Source organism: Crotalus tigris, unplaced genomic scaffold (assembly GCF_016545835.1).
Source record: "Crotalus tigris isolate CLP2741 ecotype Arizona unplaced genomic scaffold, ASM1654583v1 scf7180000024284.70886, whole genome shotgun sequence".
NCBI lineage: Eukaryota > Metazoa > Chordata > Lepidosauria > Squamata > Viperidae > Crotalus > Crotalus tigris.
In genome coordinates this window covers 1-5,796 of record NW_024100457.1, presented here as the reverse complement: position 1 = coordinate 5,796, position 5,796 = coordinate 1, and the positions used below count along the sequence as shown (strand labels likewise).

Genomic DNA, 5,796 nt, shown 5'->3' with positions numbered 1-5,796 from the left:
AAGGAAAAGGCGAAAGCAAAAGAAAACAAAATCTATGAGAAACAGCAGGAAAGGGACCGGCAGAATCAACCCCAAAAGGGGGAACCAGGAAAGGCTACAAGGAGAAAAAACCAATCAACGCGCTGCGCAGAAAGTAGCAATAGCGCTGATCAGCTGAGCAGCGGGCGAATTTGCCAAGGGCAAGGAAAAGAAGCTAATTGCCAGCTAGTTCAGTGCTGAGCCCAGTGCTGGCTATTTGGCCAAAGGAATGAAGAATCCATGCAATGAGTAAAGGCAAATACTGTACTAGCTGTCCTCCTAAATCTTTTTTCAATCCGGGAGCCAAAGTACCACTTCTCTTCTGGGCTGAGACCAAAAAGAAACTGGGGCATGGTCCGGCCCAGCAGGGGCATGGCAACTTTGATTGTTTGGTCTAATGGGCTAGAGCAGTAGTTCTCAACCTGTGGGTCGGGACCCCATTTGGGGTCGAACGACCATTTCACGGGGGTCACCAAACAAAGCAATCCGCCATTTTTTTCCCCTTTTCCTTAGCTGTGCTACTCCCTTTTATTCTATTGGCTTTTGAAAGCCAATAGAATAGACTCTCTTGAATAAAGTCTAATTCCATTGGCTTTCAAAAGCCAATAGGAATTGTCCAGGCTGTCTCTGCCCTGCTGAGCCCGCCAAAAGTCCCATTCTGCAAATGGTGCTGCACCAGTTGAGTAGTCCTTGACTTACGACCGGTTGAGCAATCTCGACTTACAACCGGTTGGGGGTCGGGGCATTAAAAAGGTTGAGAACCACTGGGCTAGAGGACTTCTTATACCTATGTGTGGATTCTACATTCCTTCCATGCTGGAGAATGAGTTCAGCTCTTGCAATTCTCAGTAAAATAAGCAGAGTAACAAGCAGAGATTGTTAATTCTATTCCTACTGTAGTCATGGAAAGTTCTACAGCTGCAAGAAGATGAATCGTGGATAGGTGAGTGACTAAATCAAAAGGAGGTGAGTGGTACTCTGCAATACGCATGAAAGTCAATGACTTTGGACATTTCCCAAGGAGACGGTGAGTATTATTCCTTTGGACTGCACAATAGTTGGTTGAGTGACTTTGGGCCATTAACCAAGAGAATCTTATTTTTATTCCTACAATAGGCATTGAGACAGCTACAACTGCACAACTAGCAGATCGGTGACTTCTTTCAGTAGGTAGGGATATTTCTATTCCTGCATGACTGGCAGAGTTGTGACTATGTTAATCAAAAAAGAAAGTGAGTTCTGCTGTTACAATTTTAATGATAATCAGCAGAGTGACTTTGAACCAATAACCAAGAGTTTTATTTCTAATCCTGCAATAGGCATGGTGAGTTTTACAGGTGCAAAAAAGAACAAGTGGTGGATAAGTGACTGTATAAATCAAAAAGAGAGGGTGAGTGGTATGCTACAATAAGCATGAAAGCTCAATGACTTTTGGCAAGTCACAAGTAGAAGGTGACTTTTATTACTATAATGTGGGCATTTTGTGAGTGATTTTGGGCCAATAACCAATAGAGTGTTATTTTTATTTTATCAGTATGGAAGGAGATTTCCACTCCTGCACGGCTGGGAGAATAGTTACTGGGTTAATCAACAAAATAAGGTAAGCCTTGATCTTGCAATTCTCATGATTATCAGCAGAGTGACTTCGGTACAATAACCAAGAAATTGTTATTTCTTTTAGTTTAATGGGCATAGTGAGTTCAAAATGTGCAAAAATAACAAGTGGTAGATAAGTGAGTGAGTAAATCCACAGAAGAAGGTGAATGGTACTCTACAATACTTATGAAAGGTCAGTAATCAAATGGAGAAGGTGAGTTTTATTCCTGCAGCCCACACAATATTTGGTTGAGTGATTTGGGCCAATAACCAAGAAATTGTTATTTTTATTCTTTCAGTAGGTTTGGAGATATCTATTCCTGCATGACTGGAAGATCACTGACTGCATTAATCAAAAAAGAAGATGAATTCTGCTCTTGCAATTCTCACAATAATCAGCAGCGTGACTTTGTACCAATAACCAAGATATTCTTCTATCTTTTAGTGCAGTATGCATGGTGAATTCTAGATGTTCAAAAAAAGGAATGGTTGATATGTGACCAAGAAAACCAACTGGAGAATTTTTTTTGTATTTTACAATACTCATGAAAGATCAGTGATCACAAGGAAGAGGTGAGTTTTATTCCTGGAGTCAGCACAATTGTTGAGTGACTGGACCAATAACCAAGAGAGATTTCTATTCTTGCAATAGGCATGGTGAATTCTACAATTGCAAAAACCATGAATGGTGGATAAGTGTCTGAATAAATCAGCAGGGGAAGGTGAGGAGTACTCTTCAATATGCATGAAAGATCAAAGTTTGCACCATTGTTTGTTGAGTGACTTTGGGCCAAGAACCAAAAGATTGTTACTTCTATTGCTGCAATAGGTATGGTGATTTCTATTCCTGCATAGCTGGTAGATCAGTTATTGTAATAATCAACAAAAGAAAGTGTGTCCTCCTCTTGCAATAAATACGATAATCAGCAGAGTTACTTTGGACCAATAATGAGAAAAGAGTGACTTCTGTACCTGCAAAAATCATTACTGGTGGATAAGTGACTTAGTAAAGTAACAGGAGAAAGTGAGTAGCAATCTACAATATGTATGAAAGCTCGTGACTTTGGGCACATCACAAGTAGAAAGTGAGTTTTATTCCTGCAGTCTGCACAATAGTTGCTTGAGTAACTTTGTGCCAATAACTATGAGATTGTTATTTCTATTCCTGCAATAGGCCTGTTGTGTTCTTCACCTGCAATAAGCATAACTGATGGATAAGTGAATGAGTAAATGAACAAAAGTTTACTTATACTCTCTAATACTCACAAAAGCTTGGTGAATGACTTTCGGCAGAAGGCTGAGAAAAGATGAGTTTTATTCCTGCAATACGCACAACAGTTTGCTGAACGAGTTTGGACCAATGACCAAGAATTTTTTTTTCTATATTTCAACAGGCATGGTGATTACTACTTCTGTACAACTGGCATCACATTGACTTTGTTAATCAACAAAAGAAGGTTAATTCTGCTTTTGCAATACCCATGATAGTCAGCAGAGTAACCTTTTGCCAATAATCAAGTAATGGTGACTTCTATTCCTACAATAGGCATTGTGATTTCGACTTCTGCAGTAAGCATGACTGTTGGATAAATTACTAAGTAATCAATAGGAGAAGATGAGTTCTACTCTCCAATATACATAACAATTGATTGAGTGACTTTGGGCCAATAACCAACAGATTATTATTTCTATTATTTCAACAGGCATGATGAGTTCTACACCTCCAATAAGTATGACTGGTGAATAAGTGACTTTGGGCCAATGTTCAAGAGAAGGTGTGTTCTCCTTCAATGTGAATTACAGATGTCTGGTTGACTTTGTGACAGTCAGCAAGATATGATTATTTCTATTCCTGCAATAGGCATGACTGGTGGATAAGTGACTGGGTTAATCAAAAGAGAAGATGAGTTCCATTCTTGCAATATTCATGATAACCAGCAGAGTGACTTTGGACCAATAATAAAGAGATGTTTATTTCTATTCCTGTAATAGGTATGCTGAGTTCTTGTTCTTCAATAAGCTCAAGAGGCAGCTAAGTGACTTTGAGCCGAGCATCAGGAAACAATGATTTCTACTCCTGCAGTATGAATGATAGTTGGCTTAATGATTTTGGGGCAATAACCAAGATAAAGTTTCTTCTATTCCAGCAAAAGACATGTTGACTTCTATGCCTGCAATATGCTCGATCAACAGCTTAAAGAGTTTTGATCCATCAGCAGGGGAAGGTCTGTTCTACTCCTGTGGCTGAGTGATCCTGGGGCAATCACAGGCGGCTGAGTGAGTTGGATCAAGTTTGGTAGCCTGAAAGAGGACTGCACTAGTCATCCTTTCTAAATGAAGTGAGATGCTAATAAAGCAGAATCCCCAGCTGTACACAGATTTGTACTCTTATTGAAGCAAATGTGAGTCGAAATTTCGAGCTGAATGCTAAGGACTGACCTAACTATCAACGCCCCACTTCCCCATGTACTCAGGAAATGCTTCTAGAGAATTCAGGTCAATAAAGATAGAGATGTAACAATATTTAGGGATAAATGTAAGGAATAAGGGAAGGGAATGACAGGGAAATGAAGAGAAAGGAAGGGATGTAAATTTCATGTCTCATCTTTTCCTACACTTTATTATCATAGAGTTTTTGTTTGCTTGTGTTTTGAATTTTTTTTTATTTTTTTTTTTAAATCTGGTTTTCACTGCTCTTGTAAACTAGATCCCCATTCCTTGCAGGAGAAAGAATATTGGAAGCACAATTAATCAATAAGAATATTTATTAAATTCTTTTAATACAATTTATTTTGAGCATGAATAAAATATTACTGTGAATTCTGACATAAATATATGATCCCAGCACTATGTAACAAATTTCAATTTAGTTTTTGTTCCTGGGTGCAAAGTGTGTTTTTTTTAACACCTTATGCCTAAAATAAATAGGAAACAGCTATTGTTCCACAAAAACGTTGTTTCTGTGGTCAGGACAGTGATACTTTGAAATTTATCTGTTTTCGAGAACATTCTCAATTCACATTGAATGCTTAGTAGACTTCCCAAATATTCTGGAACTGAAAACTGTCCAGAAGTTTCTAGAATTGGCCAGAATTTGCTAGATCTTTCTGAAATCTTTTACAATTTTCTAGCACTTTCTGGAACTATCCCATAGTGTCCATAAAATTCTAAAGGTCAGCTGCCTTAAAGCAGCATTTTACTTTGTCTAATTGCTGAGTAAGAGAATAATGAATAGCAATATTTGAGTTAGCATCACTTGCTTTCTCCCAGCAGATGCATTTTGCTATGTGTGTGGACAATTTATCAAGACAAGAGTAAAAAAAGTACTCCGTGAAAGATGTGCGAGGCCTATAAAGCATACTTCAACATACCTGTTGGGGATGAAGACAAGCCTTGGCCACATCATTTCACATGTAAACACTGTGGCAAAACTCTTGAAGGTAAGGTGAATGATTGCTGCTTGCTAGATGGAATTTCAGTGATTTATTACAGTTTAAAAGAGTTGCAATTAAGAAAAAATATCACTACTTTCAATGTTCTAGGAAAATACAGACAACAAGATAGATAGATAGATAGATAGATAGATAGATAGATAGATAGATAGATAGATAGATAGATATTAGATATAGATATAGATATTCAATAATACATAATCTTTGAACTCCGGGAGGAATATAAATCAGCTGTTTATTGTTAAAAAATTTAAAACAATAAAAGCAACTATTTACAATACTAAAACAAACTTAGCTTTTGCTGATCCACTGTCAGCATCTTCAGAGTGAAGTGTTAATGGCAATGGCACCAGGAAGGAGACTGAGTGAATTTGAGGGTGAGTCAGCAGGTAGCCTAGTTGAGCATAGGCGGATAAGGCAGAAGTATAGGGTGCGGTTGTGTGTGCGCACACCCAAGCACGGAGAAAGATCGGAGAAAATAAGGCCCAGAGGGACAGATAGCGGAAGGCAACAACAGTGGATGATCAGAGGGGGACAGCAGTGAAGAAGCACTGACAGCGCCAATTCTGAGCGCCCAGCCCAGAATGACTGTGGGGAGATAGCCGGCGAATGCAAGGATAGGATTGGCAAGGATGAGAGAGAGTGAATTCAGAAGCGAGCCGGCAGGCAGCCCAGCTAATTGCAGACAGATGGGATGGAAGGACGGGGCAGGGCTGCAGGCACACACACC

General features: G+C 39.0%; 2 long non-coding RNA genes across 2 annotated transcripts; both read left to right on the top strand.

Moving 5' to 3' along the window:
• Window positions 1-1,049: 1,049 nt before the first annotated feature.
• On the top strand, window positions 1,050-2,651 carry LOC120299228. Its single transcript, XR_005554365.1, has 6 exons — window positions 1,050-1,188; window positions 1,338-1,408; window positions 1,553-1,618; window positions 1,700-1,807; window positions 1,914-2,187; window positions 2,267-2,651. It is a non-coding gene; the product is annotated as an uncharacterized LOC120299228 (long non-coding RNA).
• Window positions 2,652-3,019: 368 nt separating this feature from the next.
• On the top strand, window positions 3,020-5,012 carry LOC120299227. The gene is made up of 5 exons (XR_005554364.1): window positions 3,020-3,183; window positions 3,318-3,389; window positions 3,476-3,606; window positions 3,762-4,016; window positions 4,885-5,012. It is a non-coding gene; the product is annotated as an uncharacterized LOC120299227 (long non-coding RNA).
• The last annotated feature ends 784 nt before the right edge of the window (window positions 5,013-5,796 follow it).